Source organism: Podarcis vaucheri, assembly GCF_965113315.1.
Source record: "Podarcis vaucheri genome assembly, chromosome: 5".
Lineage (NCBI taxonomy): Eukaryota > Metazoa > Chordata > Lepidosauria > Squamata > Lacertidae > Podarcis > Podarcis vaucheri.
This window is the reverse complement of record NC_138763.1, coordinates 53,286,840-53,313,853: the sequence shown is the minus strand read 5'-3', so window position 1 is coordinate 53,313,853 and position 27,014 is coordinate 53,286,840. Positions and strand designations below refer to the sequence as shown.

The following is a 27,014-nucleotide window of genomic DNA, read 5'->3' as shown; positions in this document are numbered from 1 at the left end:
AAGCCAAAGTCATGGCTTCCAATTGGAGTGGAGCTGCTTTCAAAGGGGATCCAGGATACCCTTGATTTTTCTGACAGGTTTTGGGCCCTTTCCATAAATATTTGCTATGTGGACCTCACAAAGACGTGGCTCCCTGGGAAGTCTCCTGCATACTGAGGAGGCAGCAGTCTTGTCACCTGCTCCCTTGGCAGACCAGAGACCTCTAAGAAGACAAGGAAGGCCTTGCATAAAGAATTTCCTGGTGGATTTTGGCCTTGACTGTTTTTAATTATTATTATTATTATTGTCAAATTAAACATATTTTGAAGTATATATATTAAAAAGGGATCAGGCTGTTGACATATGATGAATGTCTTCCTGGAGTGTGAATTTTATGAAACTTCGTGTTTATAGATGGCTACCAATGTTTTAATGTTTTAGCATTCTCTTCCATGTTTATATATGTAAGTGGTTTTGCAGTCCTTGCTGTGAAACCATTGTAAGTCATATACCAATGTAATACACGTTTTCTTCAAAATTTCTGAAGAAATAGAGAGCGATATTAAACTTTCTAACACTGCTTTTATTTTTCTGATTATGATCATTTAGCCATGACAAAAAGTAAAAAAGAAAAGAAAAACATATCCTATATTAACAAGAAACAACCATTGTGAATATTTCAGTAACCTAAAATTATTTTATCTTTCTGAGGATATATTTTAAAAAAGACAGAAAAGTTCAGCTATACAACTGTTGGTCTTCTTTATTGTAATTATACAGTTTAGTTATTTTACTGTTGATTGAATAAAAATGACATGAATCTTAATTATTCTAAAGAAACACCATTATCTGCCTATATTTGCTTCTGGGGAAAGAGGTACAGTATAAAACTTTGGCCATTTTCAATTCCTTGCCCAAATACAGGAAACAACAAGCACAGTAGATGGCTAGGAGGTTTGCTCCATTTTCTTCCACACAAACAGGTGTGGGTGTTGCTTGACCTTCTACGTGCCGGGCTGGATTGCAGAATATGGAGCTTCCAAATAACTGATTATTTCACATGCTCAGTATATCTGATGTAGTAACTAGTACAATCTTTGAGCTGAGGTATTCCTGCAGACATAAAAGGAGTTTCCAATCAGCTGATTGAATATACTAAGTGTGTTAATTTGGCACCCAGTGGTAATGTTCCATATGGACTGTGTTAGGACATCTGAACTAGATCTAGTGTAGCTATGGGGAACCTGTGTCTCACCTGATATTGCTGGACTACTATTCCCCTCAACCCTGATCATTGACCATGATGGCTGGGACTGATGGGAGGGAGTACAACATCTGAAGAGCAATCCATCTCTGTTCAACTGCAACAAGGGTAAATCAGTGGAAAGGGGCCACAGTGAGTATGAATTAGTCACAGAACTGAGATGACTCATCTTACTACCATGTAGAGGACTCCCTGGTCCTGAATGGGGTAACTGTGCCCCTGAAGGACCAGGTGTGCAGCCTAGGAGTCATTCTGGACTCACAGCTGTCCATGGAGGCAGTCAATTCTGTGTCCAGGGCAGCTGTTTACCAGCTCCATCTGGTACGCAGGCTGAGACCCTACCAGCCCGAGACTGTCTCGCCAGAGCGGTGCATGCTCTAGTTATCTCTCGCTTGGACTACTGCAATGCGCTCTATGTGGGGCTACCTTTGAAGGTGACCCGGAAACTACAACCAATCCAGAATGCAGCAGCTAGACTGGTGACTGGCAGCAGCCACCGAGACCATATAACACTGGTCTTGAAAGACCTACACTGGCTCCTAGTACGTTTCCAAGCACAATTCAAAGTGTTGGTGCTGACATTTAAAGCCCTAAATGGCCTCGGTTCAGTATACCTGAAGGAGCGTCTCCACCTCCATCGTTCTGCCGGGACACTGAGGTCCAGCGCCGAGGGCCTTCTGGCAGTTCCCTCACTGCGAGAAGCCAAGTTATAGGGAACCAGGCAGAGGGCCTTCTCGGTAGTGGCACCCGCCCTGTGGAACGCCCTCCCTTCAGATGTCAAAGAGATAAACAACTACCTGACATTCAGAAGACATCTTAAGGCAGTCCTGTTTAGGGAAGTTTTTAATGTATGACATTTTAGTGTATTTTTGGTCTCTGTGGAAGCCGCCCAGAATGGCTGGGGAAACCCAGCCAGGTGGGCGGGGTACAAATAAATTATTATTATTATTATTATTATTATTATTATTATTATTAGTGGGATTCTGCTATGACAGAGACAGCTATTTTAGTGCAACCCAGTGAGGCAGATAAATGTTAGCTATTTACAATGATCAATAATTGTCATGTGTAACTGATTGGCGGAGAGTTCTGCTTCTGTTTGCCTTGCACAAAGTGACTAAGGCAGCAATCCTATATCTACTTACATAGGATTAATCCCCACTGAACACAATGGGATTTACTTCTGCATAGATATGTATAGGATTACACTGTTAATCTGTGACAACAGAAGCCAATATGTGACATTGTCACATTAACACATTTAGGATTAAGATGATTTCAGTAGACCCAAGAGAGTTTACTGCAGAATGATACCATAGTTTGAATTGTAAAGCACTAAGAGTTGCAGGCAAAATATCAAGTTTCTTTTCAAAAACAAAAACAAAAACCCAACAGTAGTCATTTGCTTCCAGCTCATGGGACTGCTGCCATGAAAGGTTTGAAAGATCAGAGCCTTGCATGGTTTAAAGGATTTTATTTGCTATATTACCCTTGTACATGATTCAAGTCATTTTGATTTTCATTCATTGAGACTGACTCTCTATGAAAGATCAGGAGGATGTTGTTTAGTGTCTAAAAGGGATTCCTGAAGCCTTCAGATATCATCAGATAGGCAGCACTTGTCCTAAGGACTGTCTTTATTCTGAATCTGGTGGCTTTGTGGCACTTAAAGTAAAGGAGTAGTGGCTACATTATCAACAACGATTAGCTTTTGATGTTATTAAAAGTGGGAGACAGCTACACAAGACAAATGAATTCATTATTTTCCATTTAGTTTGTCATGTTTCCAAGAACTGCATGGCATATCAAGCTGTGCTTGAATTTCTAGATGTATTAAATATTTTTAAAAGACAATTCTATATCAGATGGGTGGGGAATAATAATAATAATAATAATAATAATAATCCTGTAAGTATTTTGGAATAATTTCAGGCCCACTTAACATCATAGAACATACAACCTTACTTCTTTTAAAGTGATGAGATACTACAAATGGCTTTTCAATAATGTTTAAAACTTATTTTTTTCAAAAATAAATAAATAAATAGGGCTGTTGTACACATTGACATTACTTGTTTTCAGGGGCAGAAAATGTTAGTTCCAAGTGCATCAACAACAGTTTGAAGATAAATGTATCACATGGGTACAATTGTTTGAAAGTCAGGATTGGCTGTGGCACCCTGTCAAGAGTATCTTTGAAAAACCTGGCTTTGTGCTGTGTAATGTGTGAAATAACCAATGAGGATATTATTACCAGTCAACTTTAGTGTATTTTTCCATGTAGAAACTAATCAAAAAATTGCCTGGGGAGCGGATAGTGACAACATCAGATTGTTTAATATCCACAACTGTAATTCCTTGTAATGGTTTTAATCAGTTATTTATACACGTGACTTTTTTTTACTTTAAGTAGCAGAAACTTGGCATTCCCCCTCCATGCATGCAGCAATACTGATCTACATGTGGAACAAGACTTGAATACAGAAGATTCAGGAGAATAGTCTACAGACACACAAGACTGCTGTGTCGGAAGCAACCACCACAAGTGGATAGGGGTGTATGCTGACGGATGCTATTTGTGTGTGAATTCAGGCAGCCACTAGCCCCTCTTTCCACGAGACATGTTGTTGGTTTTATCAAAGATGATAGTGCTGATCATACTTTTGGCAAAGCAGATCCTTGAATAAAGGTAGGATATGTGTATCCTGTTCCTAGGCTCTCCTGAATTCTGGATCAGGGCCAATATCCGCACCAATTACTGTTAACTCCAATACAGTGAATTACTTATTCTAAATAAGCCTGGACATTGACTGAAATTTATTTCCCCACAACATCTCTGGATAAATGCAGAGATTTTTTATTATTATTATTAGTTGACTACAGCATGGACAATGTCAATATAGCAAGGTGACCTTGTCAACATAGTCATTATCTGCAGCACTGAAGTAAGCAAATTGTTCCTTTTTTATTTTTTGCCTGCTTCCATCTACTCTAATTGCACGTATTGAGTGCCCAGCAAACAAAATAACATTTGATTTTGTGTTCATAAGTTCTCACTGTGCATGTCTGTTAGCTATAGAAAATGCATGCTGCACAAAGACAGTTAAGAATGCAAGCACCTTTGCATGCTGTATTGGTTTAAGCTGATATTAAGGACAGGGAAGCCAAAACCATTTTTAATGTTTTGTTTTAACTTTCATTGTAAGAAAGTACTGTCATTTCAAACTGCATGCACACTGTACATTTAAAACACATTTCCTCTTCTCCCAATGAATGATAATAAGTGTAGTTTGTTAAGGGTCCTGGGAACTGTAGCTCTGTGAAGGGTAAATTACAGTTCCCGGGACTGGGACTTTAAATGTATGGTATGTATGCAGCCTCAGTATCCCCATCAGCATTTCTGCATGATAGTTTCTCAGATTTGCAAATGCACCGCTTGCTCCAATAAGGCTAGGCTATATTTAGCTGCAAGAGGTGCTTCAGACATTCTATACAAGTAAGGGAAATAAGAAGTACAGATGCATGGATAAAAACCATGCACTTTGTGATGCTTTCTGGGGGCTGCAGCTCCAAGCAGATATTTATAATTACATAAGTTCTGTAAAACATTAAAGTTTATGAGGGCCGTCGTTTTGGGAAACAAATTAACAATTTAAGACATGCTCCATGAACCTGCTCCAAGATCGTGAAGTACAGTGGAACCTTGGGTTACAGACGCTTCAGCTTACGTGATTTCGGGTTGCGCACTGTGCCAAACCCGGAAGTACCGGAACAGGTTACTTCCAGGTTTCGGTGCATGCGCAGAAGCGCTAAATCACACTTTGCACATGTGCTGAATCGCGACCCATGCATGTGCAGACTCGGTGCTGCAAATTGCGAACGCTGCGGGTTGCAAACGTGCCTCCCGCATGGATCACGTTCACAACCCGAGGTTCCACTGTATTAGAGAAATGTATAGAAAACTACTGAAGCTTTGGGAAGAAAAGGAGAACCAGCATCCTTTCTACAAATGCATTCCATCTTGTGCCTTGCAAATTGTGATTTTCTTTCCCCTAATTAATGTTTCTCAAATGAGGCCAGGAGGATGTTTGGGAACAATTCGAATCCTATGAGAAGCTATTTTCCCAAACTGTTGAATATTGAATTCAACAACAACAATTCACGAGAAGGATTTGAGAAAGGAAAGATGAATGGAACATAATAAAGAAAATTGATTTTGTAAGAAGTTGTTTATTGTTGGTGGGTGAGCAGAAAGTCAGAATAGTGTCAGTGTCCATCCTCAACTAGTGTGTGGTGAGGTTTTGTGAGGGAATACGAGTCATAATGGAGGAGTATGAATAGCTTGCTTGGCTAGCTAGTTAGAAGACGAGCAGGTGGGTCTGTACCCACCCCCACCCTGCACCCCCAAAAACATTACTAACAAACCTGATACTCTGGGATACATTTCCTCTTAAAATTAATAGTCAAGAGTGAGTCAGTAAAACTGTCCCTCTCTGCACCTGTTTAGAGTACCAGGCATACTTGCACATGCGTAGAGGGAGATCGCCAGTTATGTTAAAGGAGGAAATTGATCCATCTGTGCAAAGCGGTGCACATGGGGATTGGCTCCCTCTGCTATAATGGATGTTGGAGCTCCAGCATCAGATACCTGGATCAGAGCACCTTACTAATTCCAATAAGACTTAAATGGCTCCAATATTATGGCTTGGCATTTCCCTCTAATTGCTGACTGAATGCAAACAGTTCAGGTTTGCTGGAAAATTCAACATGCTCATTTTTCTCCTGAAAATTGCTCTGTCTTTCCAGCTCCTACTTATTTACTTCTAAATGCTCTGAATAAAATATTATGGCAAACAACCTTTAACTAGCCAGCTCTTCATATACCTGGGGGCCAAGGGATCCCAGCAGTCATTATCTGCCCTCCTGCATTATGCATTCCTCAGATTCCAGACAATGTATGCTAACCCACCACTTTCCACAACATCACCTCAAATAGATTTGCTTGTGATGAACTTGGCAGAAAATTAATCCAGTTGACTGTGAAGGATTTCTCATCTTTTAAATATTTGCTTTCGCTTACCAGCTCACTTCCTCCTATGACATTTCAATTAGCGGCCATTCAGAGTCTCTCTGACTTTGGAAGGTCGTTTTACTTTTGTTCCTTCTTGTTGCATTTTCCCTCTCAAAAGTTAGCTTGGCATTCCCTCCCCCTGTCTCCACATTATATTCTTTTTATGGAACGGAAATTTGATCAAGTCCATCAACATCTTAATTTAAAGGCTCTCTGATCAAAAGCCTGTGAAAACATGGCTGCAAAGAGGGGGAGGCAACTGGGTACACTTCCCACGGGCCTTGGAGGACTAAGCTGGCCAGGGGGCCCTGCCAAGGGCCTACCAAACTTATGGTGTCATGCCAAGAATGCCCCGTGTCCCCCAGCTGACCGGGGGCTTAAAGGGCAAAATAGCCATGGGTAAGATAATCATGCCTGTCTGTATGCACTGCAAGGCTTCAACAGTAAAATCTGGACCTGAATTACTGTGTACTAGCATGTAACGTCAGATCAGATTAGGTGCCACCATGACGGCGCATCTTATGGACAAGACTCCTGCCCAAGGCCTCAGACAAGCTCTGTATGGGCTTGTGTAAAAGTGATTTGCTTTGTTTTCCTCAAAATAAGACAGCTAGTTATTTTCAGCTTTCCTTTATCACTTACAATAGACTTTCATTCATAGTTTATAGTAATGGTCTTCAAAACAATCTGAACTGGAATCTGCCCTTTCTGCCACTTTAGTAATTAGTAATGAGGGGTGGCCAATGTAGTGCCCTTCTGGCATTTTGGACTACAACTGCCATCATCCCCAGCTAGCATGGCCAGTGGTAAGGGATGGTGGTAATTGTCCACAACATCTGGAGGGCACCACATTGACTATCTGTGAATTATATTCACCTCTGTTCATTAAACATTTAACCTGTACGTCTGAAGATGTTTGTATAGTATACTCTGTTCCTTTCCATTTTCCTCTCCACCACCACCACCACCCTGTACTCATAGGTCTCCTATATATTTCCATTCATTGACCTATAATAGTATTTGAGTGTGTGTTGGCTTTTGATAGGAATCATACAAGGCTTACCTTGTCCTATACTTTGCTTCTAAGTAACTTAGATATGGGATGAGTAGCATGTGCATTGTTAACATATAAAAATAAGATAATGGGGGAAAGGCAGTAAATATGGTAGGTCAAATGAGATCAAAATGGTTGCTGGGTGGACAGAGTGATCTTATAGCTTTCAAATATATTTTCTAAATCACATTAAGTCACATTAAGACATCATCTGCACAATCCACTCAGATATTTTCAGTGGTTGTCAACAATTGGTTGAACAGAAGAGTCATCCATTTGTGGGTCTTCACTGTGAATGAGTATTTTTAGGTAGAAAGGGACCTGATGCAGTAACTTAGAATTTTATGAGTTGTATCAAATGCTGCACCTATTCAGAGTAAACCTACTGAAGCTAATGGACATGATTAACTTAAGCATATTATATTCAATGGGTCTACTCTAAGTAGGACTCAGATACAATCCTATACTTTTACAACTCACTTTTTTACTCTTTGGCTAGTTCATACTTACAAGCTTACAAGCAAAGGTGGCTTTTAGGTAATCAGATATTTAATTCATGCCCCTGCTTTATTATTTAGGAATCTTGAGGCTTAGCAATAAATACAATCCGCATTTCTCCACTTTGTTTCATTTGTTTCTCTTGGGATAGGCCCTGAGCATCTGGACTTTATTAAAAGCCGCCTCTTTTATCCTTCTTATTCAGTTCTGCCTGTTCTAAGCACTGCTCCTGTTCCACCAAGGTTTTCCTCCCTAAAGGTTTCTCTGACCATTTGACTACAGCAGCTGCAACTTCTGTCTCTTTTCCTCCATCAGGTGCCAACAGCAGAATTTTGTCATGCAGCCACTAGGAGTTAATTACTGACTGGATACAGCAGCCAAGTTTGAGGCCAGTCAGAATGAGATTTTTATTTTTTTTTACCCCATCTTGCCTTTCTTTAATACTTTCACATTCCTGCATATTTGCTCCCTCTGTTGATGTGTCCTAATCTCATAGTTGGGATTTTCTATGACTTGGTGAGAATTGGTATTGTGTATTTAAGTATGATTGGATTTCTTATAATCACCAGAGTACCAAGTCTAATCAACCTTCTTTATGATGGGCAAGATCTCCCTTACAACCATAATATCCTGAGTGTCTTCAGTACCTACAAATACTGGTAGAAAAGCAGAGGAAACAAAACAGCCTGCATAGCCAAACTTTTATTTCGCCTTGGAGGGGGGTGGACTTCCAGAACAGATAGCAGAGCTGATCTGGTAGATTTTGTTTGTTAGAGAAGCTATTTCCCTTCTAAGGTTGTGTTTCCTTCCAAGTGTGAGAGCTACAATTCCAGAGTGGTTTAACCACCAATCCTTCCCAGGGAACTCTGGGAATTGTAGCTCTGTGAAGGGAATAGTGGTCTCCTAACAACTCTCAGTACCCTCAACATATTACAGTTCCCAGGATTCTTTTGGCGAAGCCATGACTATTTAAAGCAGTATGATAGTCCAGTTTACTCCAGATCACCCCATTCTGTGGGCATGAAGCTGCAGGTTGTTACACCAATGGATTGTTTGAAATAGTGTTTTCCCCTACACCGCATCCCTAATTCATCCATGTGAGCTACTGCAATATTTAAAAGCAGATTTATTCCCACCAATGAAGTAAAACTTCCAGGTATGAAAAATCATTGAGTTTCTATGGTTTTAATATTACCCTCGTATCAAAGCTAATTGCAAAAATGTACTACTTCTAGAGGCATATACAGGCTAATAAAAGATAATGATGCCCCATTTCTCAGTCAGCTAACTTTGTTGCTTTCCATTGAAGTTTATATATATATATATGTATAGGTATAGGTGTTTGAGGGCTGGACAGAAGCTAGTAAGCTACTTATTGTGATAAGAATTTATAGGAATGTTACCATTTTTCTAAATGGCATGAAGCTCTAATCTGTTCCCTAAATTCCCTAAATCATTTCACACTGATGGGCAGAATTTCTGTGAAGCAAGGAACTTGAATGGGTTTTGGGAACTGGTGCTGGTACTTTAGTGACCTTTGTCCTATAAGGTCTTCTCTTTACCACACATACTGCATTGCTTTTAGGTAAGAAGAAAGCCTGTAAATCCAGTCACAAGGCCAAAATGGCTACAGAGATTCACTTGAAGACTTGAGGGTGCCCTGGTTTTCCTTAAAGTGATTTCTATGAAGCTGTATCTCTCATTGTGCAGTATTGAAAATAATTAACTGTGATTAATCCTGCTCATGTTGGGAAAAGCTGTCTGAATGCCCCTGTCACCCATGAATTTCTTGGAGTTTGTGTTATTTTTGTATAACGTAAGTAGTTAAGAACTGCAGCAGACAGGAAATAGAATGCAAAGTTTGGATTAAATAATTTTATAGTCTATTAGAATATTACAGGGATTATATGGGGGTAGGGAGAGATCAAATAAATTATAGCATTTGATAGCCAGAATATTAATATACACTGTGAGTGGGCTCTATAAAAAGAGATCTTCCACTCAACTCTGATTTGAATGACAAATTGCCCACCTTAGTTTCTATTTGAAGGCTATCCTCGTAGCAAATATTCATTTTGCTAGCTTTTATAAATGATAAGTACATTGTGTTGGGTTTGGAACTTAACAGGTTAAGTTCTTCCCAGGATGCCACACCAGTCTGACGTCAGTTTTGGAAGCTTGGGAGGAGCTTGGGAGGAGTTTGTCAGTCCCACTCGGTATTTTGTGGGGAAAGGATGCAGTTTTGTCATGGCTGCAAATAGTCCTGGAAATTCCTAAGAAATGTTGGAATAAAAGCTGTAAATAGACAAACCTGGACTCTGTGTGTTTGTCTGAGAGCTGAGACAAGCTACGTGACAGTTCTACACCGCTGTGCGAAGCTCTGCTGAGTCGTGACGGAAAGCCGCAGCAGAAGTGTGCCGGGCGGCCATAAATTGCTAATTGAGGTTCGCAAATCAATTAGCGGGAGTCACGGATATAAACAAATAGCCACAGGTTATGGGCAACCTAAATCACCTATCGTAAAACTGTCACGGAAGAGCTGCCGGGAGCTGAGAAATCTGCGGTGTCTAGCAGAGGAGCACGGAAGCAAGCAAGCAAGCAAGCTGAAAGACGCTGTTGCTGAATGCTGAAAGCTGTGAGCTGAGAGCAGCAAGGAATCGTTTCTCCACGCCAGAGGAGCTTTTGTGAGTACAGCTTGGGGCGATTTGGGAGAGCGTGAGAACATGGCAGATGGCCAGGAGGTGATTCAAGCTCCGTTTGAACAGCTTGAGGAACTCACCGCCCAAGCGTGGAATACCTGGGCAAGATGGGTGAGAGCGTGGTTTATAGCCACGGAGGTTTGGGACATTTCCCAGAGGGAACCAGTGCAACTGGTGGACAGAGATGCAGGAAGGCTGAAGTCTGTTTCTCTGGAGGAGAAAATGCAGAGGGAGAAAGCTATGAGAGCTGAGGTCTGCATGTTGAGAGCAGGTGTTCATGCAAATTTGCAACATCACCTGGATGGCGTTGAATCTGCGTGTGAGGCCTGGAGTGTGCTGAAACGTCTGTGTGAAGGCTCAGCAGGAGGCCTAGGGCAGATGGAAGCTGAAAGCCTAGAGATGGCTGGAGCCCCTGTTCCTGATGATTTAGCCTCAAGGAGTGCTAGTGAGCAAGTCGGGGGGGCGGAAAGTTCCAAAGGCAAGTTTGAAAAGTTTTCCACTGAATCTGCTGGAATGGAGCGGCAGTTCAGGGGGGGCGGATCTGGCAAGGAGTGCTTTTCCAGAAGAAGGAGAAGGAGGCCAGCTGGGAGGAGCCCCAGGCAGTGTTTTTCCACTGAAGTTCGTCGTTGCTACATTTGCAAGTCAGCTGACCACGTACGCCGAGACTGCCCACAGAGAGCAGCTGCACAGGAAGGCTTCAAGGACACTTCTCATGGGAACCAGTCGAGTTTCCATGGCAACCGGTCTGGAAAAACAACCAGGCGTGAGACTGAGGCTGGTGGACGTGCCAGGTGCCAGGAGGAGACGTATCAGATCACGGCTAGTCTGGCGTTGGCTGAAGACAGCTGTGGGACAGAGCTAAGTTTCATTATTGACTCTGCAGCTAATCGCATTTTGATTCCAGAGACACCTGCTGTTGAGAGGTGGAACTGCACGGCAATTCCTGCCGGGAAAACTGTACTGTTTGCAAATGGACAGAAAAGACAAATGACTAATGCTGTAAATTTGCATTTTTGTGTTTTACAGGAAACGTTGGAGTGTTGTACTGTTCCTGGGATGCAACACTGTCTTTTATCTGTGCCTTATTTACTGAAAAAGGGATTTACGGTTTGTTTTCAGGGTGATGTGTGCACAATCTCCAAAGGAGGGAGGATGCTTGCCAAGGTTAAAAAGGGGCAGAATGATCTCTTCATTCTTAAAACGTCTCTGGAGGGTGGTGGGAAGGTTGAGAAAGCACAAGCACTGCGTGCTACAATTCCCAATCATGATTCATGCGTACATGCTTGGCATACACGTACAGCTCATAGTTCTCTTGAAGAACTACAGGTGCTGCCAGAAGTTTCCAATGGTTGTAAGATCTCAGAATGTGGACATGCTGTAAGTTGTGAAACTTGCAAACTGGCAAAGGTAAAAGGATGCAGTTATCCAAAGGTTGAAAGGATAACAACAAGGCCTTTTGAACTGATTCACATAGATTTGTGGGGTCCTGTGAAGGAACCAAGTCTGGGAGGGTCAAGGTTTCTGCTCTCGATGCAGGAGGATTTTACTCAGAATTCCTGGATACATGGTCTCAAATCCCAGGATGATGCAGCACAGCTGATCAAAGGGTGGATTGAGGGGGTGGAACAAAGGTTTTCCACCAAAGTGCAAGCTGTCACAAGTGACAGAGGAGCTGAGTTTACAGGTTCTGCTTTGCAGAAGTACTTTCACAAGAAAGGGATACGTCACACAGTGACTTCACCCAATGAGAGGGGAGTGTCAGAGCTCAAGTGTCAGGCTCTGGTTAAAACTGCACAGGTGTTGCTGGAAGACTCTGGGTTACCTCCAAGGTTTTGGCTGGAGGCAATCAAGTATGTAAGCTTCACCTGGAATCGCACCTACAATTCCATGGTAGGGGACACACCGTTTGGGTTGTTGCATGGCAGGAAACCACAGATTCATTTTTTGCGTATGTTCGGGTCACGTGCGTCTGTGCCGGTACCTGCTGCTTTGCAGGGGCCAGATGGATCCAAGTTCCGAAAAATGATCTTCTGTGGGTATGAGCCAACAGCAAGTGCATGGAGGTTTGCATTTCCATCAGGTGATCAGAGTAAGTTACTGATCAGTAAACACGCTGAGTTCTATGAGCAGGATAAAAAGACACAAGCTGCTGTCAAGCGTGATGTTCTTTCAGAGTGTCTCTCAGAACAGGAAGATTCTGAGGGGGAGGAAGGAGAGGCTGAGTCTGACGATGACGATCAGGTAACTGACCAAAGTCAGGAACAGGAGGAGGTATCGGTAGTTTCTCCACAAGTTGTAAAAAAGGAGGCCAAAAGCGAGCCCAGTTCCCCTGTGAGTGTAATGGAGAGGATTCGAAAACGTTTTAAGTCAGAGGGGGAATCCCGTGATGCTGAGGACACATTTCCTGGTGGCAGTGAGTCAGAGGTAACATCTGAGTTTGTGCCCAGAAGGTCTAGTCGCACAACAAAGGGCATTCCACCTGAAAGATACCAGGCAACATGTGCGTGGGCGAGATTCGCACAGTGTGATTCTGGGAGTGTTGAAAGGGTTCAACAGGTGCCTGGGAAAGATGCTGGGAAGGAGCACAAGGCAAAGGGTAAGGTGTTGAACTCAAAAAGATCTTGTCAGAATGTGCGGCAAAGGGGGGTGTTGGGTTTGGAACTTAACAGGTTAAGTTCTTCCCAGGATGCCACACCAGTCTGACGTCAGTTTTGGAAGCTTGGGAGGAGCTTGGGAGGAGTTTGTCAGTCCCACTCGGTATTTTGTGGGGAAAGGATGCAGTTTTGTCATGGCTGCAAATAGTCCTGGAAATTCCTAAGAAATGTTGGAATAAAAGCTGTAAATAGACAAACCTGGACTCTGTGTGTTTGTCTGAGAGCTGAGACAAGCTACGTGACAGTTCTACACCGCTGTGCGAAGCTCTGCTGAGTCGTGACGGAAAGCCGCAGCAGAAGTGTGCCGGGCGGCCATAAATTGCTAATTGAGGTTCGCAAATCAATTAGCGGGAGTCACGGATATAAACAAATAGCCACACATTGTCCTAGAGATTTCTGTATCCTCCTCCTCTACCCTTCCTGAAGTGTACAGTGGGTCAGGCCTCCTCAATCATTCTGTCAGGTACATTGCTGTTAAGGAACGAACACTATTATCCGTTGTTTCCCCTTGACGCTGATTTAGACTTGGAGTCCATTCTTTGAACTCGTGACTTTGGAAGCAATTTTGTTTTTCTTTATCTGTTGGTATAATGCTTTCACACTATGCACAAAAATATACATAGCTGAAAAGGAGAGTGGGGTGGAATACCAAATAAACTTTAGTTCTTTTTAAATTAAAAAGAAATAAGTAAATGTCGTCTTTTTGTGGGGGGTCAACAATTCCATTACAGGATAATTACAAATGCTTTGACTGTCTGGAAAGAGGCTGGGAAGAGGCAGTTAAGGAACATTGCATCCAATTTCTGATTGTGGCCTGGCAGACCAAGCAATAGACGGGTGGCCCTTTAAAGCAGCACACACGGCAACTGGCACTGCGCAACTGGATAGGGCGTCCCTCATATAGAGAATGAGCAATGGCTGTCAGATGGAAATGGTTATGTGAACAGAATGGCACACTAGCCATCTGCTCATAGTTTCTTTCTTGCTATCAAAATCCACAGGACAGAAACAAGAGGTGATGCAATTTTTCAACACAAAGCTACGGAAACAGTGGGATATAGAGGGAGATGGCCCTTTGAGACTCCAAACTTTTAAGAAGTTCCAGCCTTTTATGCTGAAACAAAGAACGGGCACTCTAACACTGCTTTAAGGAGCTATCCAATGAAAGTTGGGACTAGCACAGCAATCCTATACACACTTTTACCTGGGAGTGAATCTCAATGGGATGCACTTTTGAGTAGACACAAGTAGGATTTTGCTGTATACTTACTGGGGAGTAAGCCCCACTGAATGCAGTAAAAATGCAATAGAATTTTGCTAAACATCTCACTGGTTTCATTGGAGTTGCTTCACAACAATAAGGATTTTGCTTAATTTTTAATGAAGCCGCCTGCCTGTACCATTAAATTATAGCATCCTGCAGTGAACTGCATGACCCAGGAGCTCAGCAAAAACAGGAGCCACAATTTCTGTGAAATTGAAACTTGAATCAGCCTGATACTATGCACACTTACTTCAGAGCAAGCCCTGTGGAACTCAGTGAACTGAACATTTGCTATGTATGGCAAAAGCCAAAGTTTTGTGAAATTTGCTCAATGAATAATTTACAACTGGATTCTTGGCCCTGATTGAGGAATCGGTAAATAAAATAATAGTGTGCACGCTTTTGTTGGAAAACGGATCATAAACATCCATGATGCTTTTGAAGAGCACCTTTCTGAGAAAACATGAAGGAGTAGGATGGTTCCAAGCTCACTATTAGGATGTAAGTTACTCTGCCCTTGACAGCACATGAGACATTGGTTCAGAGAGTACAGGACATTTGTTTGGTTATCATATCGAAGTTGTGTGATAGCCTACTTAATACCTCCATCAGTACTACTAAGGGTCTTTAAAGTGTCTGGGAGAAAGATGTGGGTGTGGAAAACAACAATGCAGTGTGGAATAGAATCTACAATTGGAAACCTTTCAGGTCTGTCTCTGCACAAATCAGAGAAAATTTCATTAAATTACTGCAACAGTGCACCTGGTGGGCAAGGGTCTCATTGATGCTGAAGAGGGTGTCCAGCTAGAGGTACTACGTACATCTTTGGTGGGAATGTGTGGAAGTGAAGAATTTTGGGAAGAGAGTACTTTGAGAAATCAAGAGAGAGAGAGAGAGGCCATGGGCTGTGCCTGTTATCTATAGTCATGGGTGAGAATGAGAGAACTTTATGTAAGATACTGGTTTTGCTCATGATTGTGGCAACTAGGCCTGTTGCAACACAGTGCTGGAAATATGAATGCTGCATGTCCATTGACAAATGGCATGACAAACTGCTCTGCCTCCGATGGAAAACCTTACACAGCGTCAGCATGTTATTTGAGGTCAATCACTTTGAAACAAGGCGAAGCTCTATTTACTTCATGAACAGGACTGATACAAGAAGACATATCCCATCACAGCATGACCATATCTTAAAAGCTTGAACTGAACATTTGGACTCCTCTGACATGCAGCATAACCCATAAAAACAGAGAGCAGAAACTGTCTGGTACTGGTTGACAGACAATGTTTAAATTTTCAGTTTCTAAGTTTTCAAAATAATAATTAACTGATAAAAGCTTAAATAAAAGAACAGATACTCTAACAATGCTGTGAGATTCTTTGCTGTTTTCCTACAATAGTCTAACAAAGCACAACCACCTGAATTTGAACATTAAAATGAACTTTTTATAGATTCAAATTTCACTATTTATTTATTTAGTGAGATTAGACATTATTACACTTTTGACTTAAAAAGGAGGGAAAGCATATCCTATTCACAGTCTAGACTCTTAATATGATACTTTAATAGTTTGTATAGAATAAAGCTAGCAAAGGAATAAGTGGAATGTTGAAGCTGACACGAGCTAGCAATAAAGCCTAAATTCTTTATATCCTCCTTTACCAATTATGGTAACTCTTATGCTGCAGGATTCTTACATTCAGGGTCGGGGAAAGCACATACTACAGGTGAGGATTCCAACATTGAATGCTTATTTCAAAAGGGCGGGAGGGGGAGCAACAACAGCTCTGTGACAGAGCACCTGCTTTGCCTCCAGAAGATCCTATGTTCAAGCCCTGGTGTCTCTAGTTTAAAATGATTAGAGATAAGGTCACAGGAAAGATCTCTGCTTGAGACCCTGGACAGCAGCTGCTAGTTAGAGTAAACCTAAGGTGGGGAACATTTTCCAAGCAAGGGCCACATTCCATTCTAGGCAACTTTCCTAGGGCCACATGCCCATGGGGGGGCAGAATCAAAAGTGGGCAGAGCAACAAATGCAAATGCTACCTTTATGCAGCAGGGTATTTTCAGCACACACTCACACACCCCTCTATCTTCCACCCAGGCAAGCAAGAGGCATTATCAGAGTTCAAGGACACAGTTCAGTCAGGCAAAACAACCTCATGTTGTAAAGCAGAACTGATGAAATAGAGAAGCCTGGGCTATATTTGAACCCTGGCCCTGAGGTTCCTCCTCTCTGAAGCAAATAATATGGAGCTGGATGACCTTGTAGTATGGTCTGAAATAAGACCGTTTCCTGCATTTACAAAAAGTTATTGTCCAAACAATGGAAAAAGAGTTCTGGCCCAGTGCCACATGATATACCAGGTTTTATGTGTAAGCTCTTTTCTTTAAACGCAGGGTTAAATCTTCTGACTTTATCTTTGTCCTGAGTTTTAAATACCACCAGTTGGTACAGCCCCAATGCATTAGCCATATCCAGATGTTAAACTGTAAGTGATGCCCTTTGAGGTATGCACACAGCATCTGAAACAGTTGTCCTGTCAGTTCATGGAACTGCTACTGTATGTGATATGGGACCAGGCTATGGAAAGGTTGCCTGCTCACTTGAATACTAGGACTATCCTCTATTAAAGGCAACTATCTCATCCCATAATGATCCACACACAGTGTTCCTCTCTAACAGTGCAGGGTGCACCAAGGTAGGAGAGTCAACAGTGAATGTCGTGCAAGGCCTGTGTTCCACACTTGACCTCTATCCAGTTGCTTGCTGCGGCATATTACGATGAAGAAGGGGAGGGGGCACAGCAGCAGTGATGTCAGTATAGTACAAATACGCCGGTAGAGGCAGCCAGCACATTAACACTGCGCTGACTTTGGCATGCCCCTCCCTCCTCCTGTCCCAGTATGCTGCGGTGACTCAGCCAGACTCAGCCCCACTGTCACATCCGCTGCTGGGCAGAGCACATGTGCAGAAGGTCCCAGGTTCAATCCCTGGCATCTCCAAGCAAGGCGGAGAAAGGCTTCTTCCTGGAACCCTGGAGAGCTGCTGCCTGTCAGTGTGGGTAATATTGAGCTGGATGGCTCAGTAGTCTGATTTAGTAGAAAACAGCTTCTTTATGTCCCTAATAAGCCTCGCTCTGAAAATATTTCAAGAGTTTGAAGGTTTTCATACTGATATTGTAGCATTTTAATTATGTATTTCCCTGCCCCTCCCCTCTGATTAGCTATTGTGCTTGCACAAAACCTTCCAACTTGGTTTAGAAAAATGCTGGTAGTAAAAGATGCTGCCTAGTACACATGAAAAAATCTGTCTGTGCAACCCAGTCCTTGTTTGTGTTTCTCAGTTGCCTCCACTCAGAGGCATTCTGCATGAGACATTAACCTTACATTCACTATCCAGAGCTATTAATTTCACTTGACTTCGTGTCTTAAGGTTAAAATCATTAATCAGAGTTTCTATCATTAGCTCACTTTCCTCTTCTATTAAGTGATTGTGATCACTTACTATTAATGAGTCATGAAGTTTTAATAAATTTTTCTTAGTGCGAGATTGCTAAACAGTAATTATGACACACAAGGTATGGATGGTTTCCTCCTCAATGTAAATTCTTGCCTTATGTTGATTAAAGAAAACCAGAAAACAACTTGTGGTTTTGAGGTGTCCATCTCTACCATTTTTATAGGCAATTTTTAAAAAATCTCACACATATCTATACTTTCATTATTGGTAGATCTGTTGTATATATGGATCTTTATGAATAAGTGTTCTGGTTGTGTGTGGTTTACATAAAACGATTCCAAGCCAAAGAGGCTGATTACAAAGCCCACAATTAAAATATGTAATAGCAAAATCCCATGCATACGTACTTAGAAGTATGTCCCATTGTTTTCACTGGGGTTTATTCTCAGATGTGTATAGAATCTGGTGTTTTATACATTTAGGACATTTATATACTGCTTAATCATTAGCATTTCTAAATGATGGACATAATAATAAACCATACAGAGAATAAAACACTAAAAAGTCATCATAAAGCCAAACACTACCTTAAAATGCCTGCTGGAATAAGAAAATCTTTGACCTATTCCTGAAGTTTTGCAAGAAGGCTGCCTGCCTAATTACAGCCTAACTCTTCCTAGACTTTTTCTTTTGCAACTGTAGGTGGGCAACAAGATTAATCTTCACCTTTCCGTTCTAATACCAAAACAGCATAGCAGTAGTCATGCCAGAAAAGTCATGTCTGCATATATGGCTTAGATTCCACCCACCCCCCGCCCAAAAGAAAAATATCATGAGGCAACCAACACCACATGCATTGCTCTGTCTTGGCTGGTTCTTCTGTGTTTAATTGACTGTTTAACACACAACTGCCACCCTTGCACCCATTTAACCATAGGATATATAAATGTGATATAAAAAGAAGCTACCCTGGACCATGAAACAATGTGAAAGGTGCATTAGGAAAACCTAATTTGTGCTGTTTGTAGCTTTACTCCAGCTTATATTTATATCAATATTGGTACTGTGTCTCATTAGCAGTCCACATTTTATTAGGACCATTACGCAGGCATTTATTGATGCATAGGAGCCAAATGATCTGGACGGAACAAATGGTAGAAAGGGCTATAATTGTGTCCAGATGGATTCACTAGTATCTTTGAAGACATTATGAGTGCTGTGACTGCTGGAGAATTTGCATTTTGACAGTCTGCTAGAACAGTCTGATAGAAGCTGTATTTCTAATGTCTGACCTCAAATTGTGTCTTTTGATTAACCCAAACTTAGCTTTTCTTATCTCTGGAAAGGTCTCACATCCACAGAATCACTACTTTGAAAACTTCTCTTCCAGAGTCAAATGTATAACTTGTCCCATATGATATTGGCCATTGGCAAGAATTATTTATACTATCAGTTGTCATAATCCCTTTCAGAGGACCAGTGAATATGTGGAGGGATTGAGGTCCTTGGGATCATGACCCACTCCTGGCTTTCATGCATTCATCTGCTCTTTCAGATGTGGAACATGTATGCATGAAGGCTCTTCTCCCCACGCAACTTGGTGCCCTGAAAATGCAGAATACACACACACACACAGAGAGAGAGAGAGAGAGAGAGAGAGAGAGAGAATGAACCTACATGTGCACAAGTTGTATATACATGGGCTCTGTTCAGAGAACCAGGTGGGAAGCAGGAACCACTGACGTGAACCTGACCACTGCCCTACACATTCACTGGTCCTCTGAAAAGCACCTATGCTGTCTGGAATCTCAACTCAGCTTGTTTTCAAAGGTCTGAGGAACTGCTGGCTGTGATCTAAGCAAAGTAAAGCAAGTCACACGGAAGAAGGGGTTGCTGGTGACGCCTAATTAGTTGTAGAAGGGAAAATCATCTTTTGACCCAATTCATGTGACCGCAACCATGGGTTACAATGCAATGTGGATGGAGCCCACTCCATATTTCATCAGGCAAAATGGGTTTGGTAATTTGGCCCTGGAAGTCAGATGGTATTCACCTACTACACCATTGGCAGGTCCTTAAAACTTATTCCTATATATAGTTCTGATACAGAGAGATGCTGCATAGAACTGAGAATCTGTATGCTGCCTGCATTCCTTCCTTTAAAGGATGCCAAGTGTCATAGTTCAGAGATTTTGGATGTGTTTCCTTTGTGCCTGGGATAGCAAAAGCCAAATACTGCTAGTCTCATTATCCCAGCTATATAGGCGATTCAGAAGCTCTTGGAAGAAGTAGGAAAAATCTATAAAGTTTATTATCATTCTACAGACTGTCTCATGTTGGCAGAGTTCAGTATGAAACAATATTAACACTTTCAGTCAAAAACTTCTTTGGCAACTAAGGAAGGGCATACATTTAGCACATCCAATGCACATTTAAAGCAGATGACATCCCCCAAAGAATCCTGGGAATTTTAGTTTCCCCCTCAAAGAGCTCCAATTTCCCAGCATCCTTAACAAAACTTAGTTCCCAGGATTCTTTGAGCAAGGTTCTTTGCTCTAAGTAGGTTTTGCGGATTTTCTCAAAGATTCAACATAACTGATTTCTGAGAGGGGATCAAAGGAGGTGAGGGTTCTGGAGGCCAATTCAGAAGAGGAAAGAATTAAGGAGTTTGGGTATGTTTAGCCAGGAGGCGAGAAGAGATGATACTGTCACATAGTTGATGGAGCAAATTTGTTCCCTGTGCTTCCAGAGGTTAAGATCTGAACTAACAGGTGCAAATGGAGGATTTATAAGGAAGAACTTCCTGATGACACAAGCTGCTCAATAGTAGATCGGACTGCTTAAAGAGATGATGGATGCTTCTTAACTTTCCACCTATCTGATTGCCACCTATCTGGGAGGCTATAGCAGTAGATTGCCTGCATCAACAGGGGTTGCTGACCTTTGGGATCCTTTCCATCTCTGTGATTAGAATAAAGGCAGCATGCTTGCACACTGTCCCATGTCAAACTCCCTACCAATAGAAAAGAAGAAAGGTTCTAATGTAGCATTTTCTCTATGCTAGTTTAGTTTTCTGTATGCACCAAGCAAAATGGCACCAGGGCACAAGTAAGATAGGATTGGATCCAAGAACACCTGGCAGAAGGGAGGCAAATAGGCAAGCTATATTACAGTATAGTACATCCCTCCACTTGGATGCACCAGTTATCATAAATGTCACTTCCATCCGAGTGTTGCCCACTGACATCCCCACATCTTCCAAAGTGATTACATGGGGATTCCCAAAAGTATGAACCCGACTACATTTAAGCCTTTCAGTTTAATAGTACACAGTTATTTAAGCAATCGCTGAACATTAACAGTGGATAAGCAGGATGCCATTTTATCCAAAGTAATCTTTATGCCAAAAAGCATTAATAATGGTCATTTTTATCACTTTGGGTAAGGATGATTAACTGATTAGGCCAATATTGTCCTGTGACTATTGATTGTTTCCAATTATCCTTTCTAGAAAAGCCTAGGTCCCAGCTTCCACTACTTTGCTGTAAGCAATATTGTGAAACCATAAATTCATAATTCTTATCTTTACTGTGCTGAACATGTGTCTTTGTGTGCTTTTTACAAGGCCCTGCAAGGCTGTGTGTTTTGCATTTCATCACTCTCTAGGTACACCTTGGCTTTAAAAAAAATAATGTGAGGTTTTAAGCAAAGAGAAACACCATTTTAATTTGAAACAATAATGCAATACCAAGGGAGTTATGGCTGAAAGTTCATAACCATGTGTCTATCAGAGGTAATTTCAGTTTAATTGCATCTAAAATTGATGACCAGTTAACAAATAGAGAATACTCATAATGGCTTTATTTAAATATCCAAGGTCAGTTTATGTTTATGAGCAGCTTCCAAAAAGTGAGAAATGTGGGCTGGTGGATTCACCCCAGCTTGAATACTAGCACACTGCAGCAGCTTTCCATTCCAGGGATCCCCATCTACCTCCACCAGTGAATGCCAAATTACAATGGGCTTTTCCAGACAAGATAGCACCCTCTATAAAATCCTTCACAAGAAAAATCTCTTCTGGTTTGTTTTCTGGGCCAGTTTCAGTTGCATCTATGCTTGCAAGTTATTCAGTGCTTGAGTGGCCCTCAAAGGTTACAATGTCCATATAAATTATAAGACATGATATGGTAACCTAGGACACAACAGAGCTTCCTGAATTAACCCCCTGTGTTAATGGCTGGCCAAGCAAGAAAAGTGACTCCATAATACCATTGCAATAGCTACAACAGCTTCCCTTTTTATTTTATGAAGCGTTTTTCCTATCTTAGTGCCATCCACCAGTGGGAAAGGGCATGTGAAGATTCCAACATCTTCATAAACCACTTGGATTAAGGAATTGAGGGGATGCCAATCAAATTTGCAGATTACACCAAACTGGGAGGGCTAGCTAATGCTGTGGAAGACAGAATCAGGATTCTTGAACTTTGATCCTTAGATACCAAATGGATTTCAGTTTTGGTAAGCTTCTGTCCTGTTCATCACTGAACCACCAGATTTTCAACACTATCCTAGTAAAGCCTGCTCCTGATGTTTTCCATTTCCACCACATTCACTAAAGTTGGCTTTTTGACTTCCCCATAATGGAGAAGGGCTGTTGTTACTCTGACTACTAGTGACAATCTAAGCTTGACAACCAGCTGATATGGAGCCTTGATGGGCCATGCCTGAGTGACCAGCTGTAATTATGTACATGTTGAAAACACCATCTGACAACATGCTGAAGTACACTAATGCACTGAAAACAATTGCCCTTAAGCAGAGCACTCTTCAAAATGAGGGACAAAATGAGGTATATAAAATCCCCTGGGAGGACCTTAGCTGTGAATATGAATTTAAGTGCACCTAAAGAGAAAAAACAGAAACAGGCTTGAGAATGAAAAGTGACATGAGTCTCTCCTTGTGTTTATTTAAATCTCCCACTTATAAAACTAGTGACTATTTTACAATCTGCAAAGCCTCTTCACAAAATATCTCAGCCACCTTCTGTCAAACCTCTAGCAGAGGACAGAAACCTTTTGCACAAAGCCCCGTCCCTACAGAACGCCAGGCATTGCTGGGGTTTTTATAAGTGACAGAGGGTGTTTATTACATGGGAAATCACCATCTTTTCATAGGAAATTGGTCCCCTCGTGATTTATGTGTGGATTATCTCCATGCCAAAGTAACAGAAGGCTGAATGCTCTGATGATTTAAACTGTGTATACGTTGAACATTTGTAAGCTCAATGTTTGTGGTCAAAATGCCCTAGGATGGTGATGTTAGAAGAAACCAGAGGAACAGATCCATTTAAAAATATTTATTATGAGGCAAATATCACCTTTTTGCAGGAAACTAAGGAGGAAAACATTTAAGGAAACCTTTTGATGTTCATTCCAAGTATAGCAATCAAAGCTTCATTTGAACAGGCACAGTGAAATATGCCATAAATCAATAATCTGCATCATATGCTGACTGGAGGAGGGGATGTTATGTAAATATGGCCTGGACACTGGCCATTTGGCAGAAGCAAGGAATTTGTTTGGGTGAAGGGGGTCCATCAAATTAGCAGATTAGAGAGTATAATTTATGGAGAGAGACTGAGGTAAAATACAGTTCTGCCTTTGTTATCAATCCCCTATTCACTAGTCTTGTAAAATACAGTTCTTCACATTCTCCAGGATGATAATGTAGCCAGGAATTGATAATAAATAATCAAGTGGGAAAGGGGGAAAAATAGGTTTTTTTCAGGGGGATCAAACTTGTAGAAGATGTATAGTATAATATCTGAGGAGCTGATACAGGCTAAGTTCATACCATACATTTAAAGCATATTTAAATGACAGTTCCCAAGAGTATTGGGGGGGGGGGTTCAATGTGTGGTGTAGATGCAGCCTTAGGTCCTGCTCCTCAATATTTTTAGCAGCAAGCAGTCTAAATCACCTTCTTAAAGGTAAAAAAAATAAATTCCAGTGCTTGTGGGGATTAGGGAGGGTAGAAGGGGAAAAAACCCATAGCATTTCATTTAAGTGTGAACAATTAGAGAGGATAAATTCTTATTTCATTCCAAAATGCTCTATTTTCTGTTGATACTTCCCTAAATGAAAGAATGATCACACCACACTATAAGCATACAAATGTAAAAGGGTGTTGGAAAGGAATAAAGGAGCAAAAAAACAAAACAAAACAGGCATTAGAGCGACAGTCAAACAATGCTTCCTTGCAAAAGAAAAGTTCTCCAATTGTCCATGTAGAGCAGTTCAACTTCTATTTCATAGACAGACGCAGTTTATTCCCCGAGTTCTGTGTTTAAGACACAGTTGGAGGGGCCAAAAATACCACTGGGCTAGCAGAAGGCCCCTTTCAATCTAGATTTTATTTGAAACAGTCCTGGTGCTGGAAGGGAAAAAACCTTGCTGGACTGGGATTGGGAACTTCCCAATTCAGCCTTTTATTTTCTTCTGCCTCAAAGGCAACTCCCACATCAGTCATTTACCCCTGAAATGATTTTCTAGTCTCCACTTCACTCTAAATGAAGATAAATAAATAAAATACCTTTTCCAGGCTCTCCAGTCTCCACTCAGTCTCCCAGCACTCCTGTCTCCTTGGGTCAATGTTTATCCTTGCCTCCTCAGAGCTGGATCCAGAAGTAGTCATCCAGTAGTTGCGGCAGGGAGAAGAGGCAACAGGTTTGGTTTCTGCTGCTGCTCTTCTTCATATGTTTTGTTACCTTTTGTGCCCGCCCCCCCCCATGCCAGGCTCATATGTGCACTCATAACTGATTGAACTCCCCTAAATCTGCCTCTGCTCATATAACCCTTCTCCTATTTAGCCCAGTCCATTTTTTCTCTCTTCTTGTACCATCCCTCTCACCTCTGAACCCTGGAGGCAAGAGGTTAAATGGGAGGAGGAAGGCACCTGCCCTGAGAGGTTATGCAATTATTTGCAGCCAGCTCCTGCTGTGCTGAAGCTTGCAAACTGCATGCACAGTTTTGATCTTAATAGCATTGAAAATTTAAAGGTGCTCTTCCCCACCTGGAGATCCAAGCCCTCGCCCTGCTACTTGGGGGGCTATGGTCACAAGGAAACTTGAAGATTTCAGATTTTCCCTGGGGGTCTGGCAACCCTAGGGAAGAGACCAGGGGCTGCTTCCTCAAGTGTAGACTTTGAATCCTGAAATGCAGTGTGGAGGGGAGCTGGGGAGCATGTCTCTTTGGCAGGAAATGGTGGGCACCATAGCACCTGCAGGCACCATGTTGGTAAGGCCAGATGTAGGTAATATTAAACTAGGTAGCCTAACTGCCTGATGGGGAGTCCTGCATTCCTGGCACAAAGCTGCAGGTTTAATCCTCGGCATAGTACTGGCAGCTGAAAAGATTTGTAAATATGTGGGGCAGGGAGAAAGGAGGGATACTGAAGACATAACAACTCCCCCTCCTCCAAAGCATTATCTTGAGTTTGGGGGCAGAAGTCAAATTCAAACCCAGGTCTTTGTGGCTTATCATGGCTCACAAGTCGAGTGCCAGCATTGCACCAGGAGTCTTCTTATAAAAGACGACTTCTTGCCCAGGCTCTCCCTGATCCATAAGATAGAACTGTTGTTTATGGCGAACACTTTTCTATTTTCTAAATTTCTATTTTAAATCTTTCTTTCTTCTTTCTTCTTTTACTCCTTTTTTCTTTCTTCGTTTATTCTTTTTTTCCCTCCCCCTTTCTTTCTGAATATTGCTTTATAGATGTATAAATAATTATGTTTATGTGTATATGTATGAAATTTGTGCTGTATTTCTTTTCTTATTTGATATTTTTTGTATTCAATAAAATTTATTAAAAATAAAGTAAAAAAATAGGACCTTGTTTTTATTTGAATTCCCTGAAATCCTGTTTTCATTGGTTTTCAACATGCATTTATACTACTGTTTTACCAATTTTGTGCTGTATTCTTTTTTAAGTTGTATTGCTTTTACAATGTGTGCTGTGTGCTGTTTTTTTAAAAAAATATTAAGCAGTTTATAAATGATTTTAAATAAAATACATGATCACATTGATTGATCCTGAGGCAAGCACCTTACTAGGCCCGGCAGACATATTTCAACTAAAAGAGATCTACTCAAACTGTAGGGGATCCTAAGTTTATTTAGGATGGGGACCACACAGTGACAAAAGCAGTGTGTTCATTTGTTTTACAGGTATGACGGGTTCAAGAGCCCTCAGAGCACAAAAAGTTGGCAACTCAAGCTGAAAGGAAGGAGCCAAGCCTCCACTGCCACAGCTTCCCCTCAGCCTGCTTCTCCTGGTGCTGGTCCCTCCCTCCTCCCTTCCTCCCACTAGTAACTGCCATTTTCCCCTCAGCCGTCATGTCCTTTTTGTGACATCATAGGCCGCCTGTAGCCAACGGCAACAGCTGAGGAGGCATCAGCACAACCTCTCTAGCCAGCTAGGCCTGAGAATTGTGGTGGCACCTCAGCAATGATTTGATCATTATTAAAAATATTTATAGCCCATACTAAACTCAGGCTTTTGACCGTAGGTTATCTATCTTTGAAGAAAAAGATGGAATGGACATTTGTGAGGGACAGGGATATTTATTTAGAAAGATAAGGTGGCTTGCACTTAGGCCCTGCAGCGCTCTTCATTGCTTTCACAGGAGAATGGAGGGGGGGCGTCTTCACAAAGCCTCACCCGCTTATGGCCCTGTGGTCCTCTGCATTGCTTTCATGTGTGGTTTTAAGAAAGCTTCTCACTGGACTGGCTTCACACATCCACAGGAGAAAAGAGCACAGAGAAAATAAGCTCTTACCCAGATTGCTCCACCAGCTTCTGCTTGGCAACTTCATCTATTCATGAATATCCACCAGTTTCCTTTCACAGATCATCTTCACGCACCTACATATGCACATTCAAAACCTCCCACCAGCCAGCTTTCAACTGCCTTCAAGCCATAATCCCTTTCAGGAAGTGAACTTGCCTTATTATCCTGCCACAGTATCCCACAGCCAGATGATCACCTCCAGCCAACTACCAATTT

At 41.7% G+C, this 27,014-nt stretch overlaps 1 long non-coding RNA gene across 1 annotated transcript; it reads right to left on the bottom strand.

Annotated features, from left to right (window-relative positions):
• Positions 1-448: 448 nt before the first annotated feature.
• On the bottom strand, positions 449-26,821 carry LOC309532457. The gene is made up of 3 exons (XR_014219872.1): positions 26,787-26,821; positions 24,542-24,623; positions 449-1,092 (listed from the first exon to the last, which is right to left on the bottom strand). It is a non-coding gene; the product is annotated as an uncharacterized lncRNA (long non-coding RNA).
• Between the last annotated feature and the right edge of the window lie 193 nt (positions 26,822-27,014).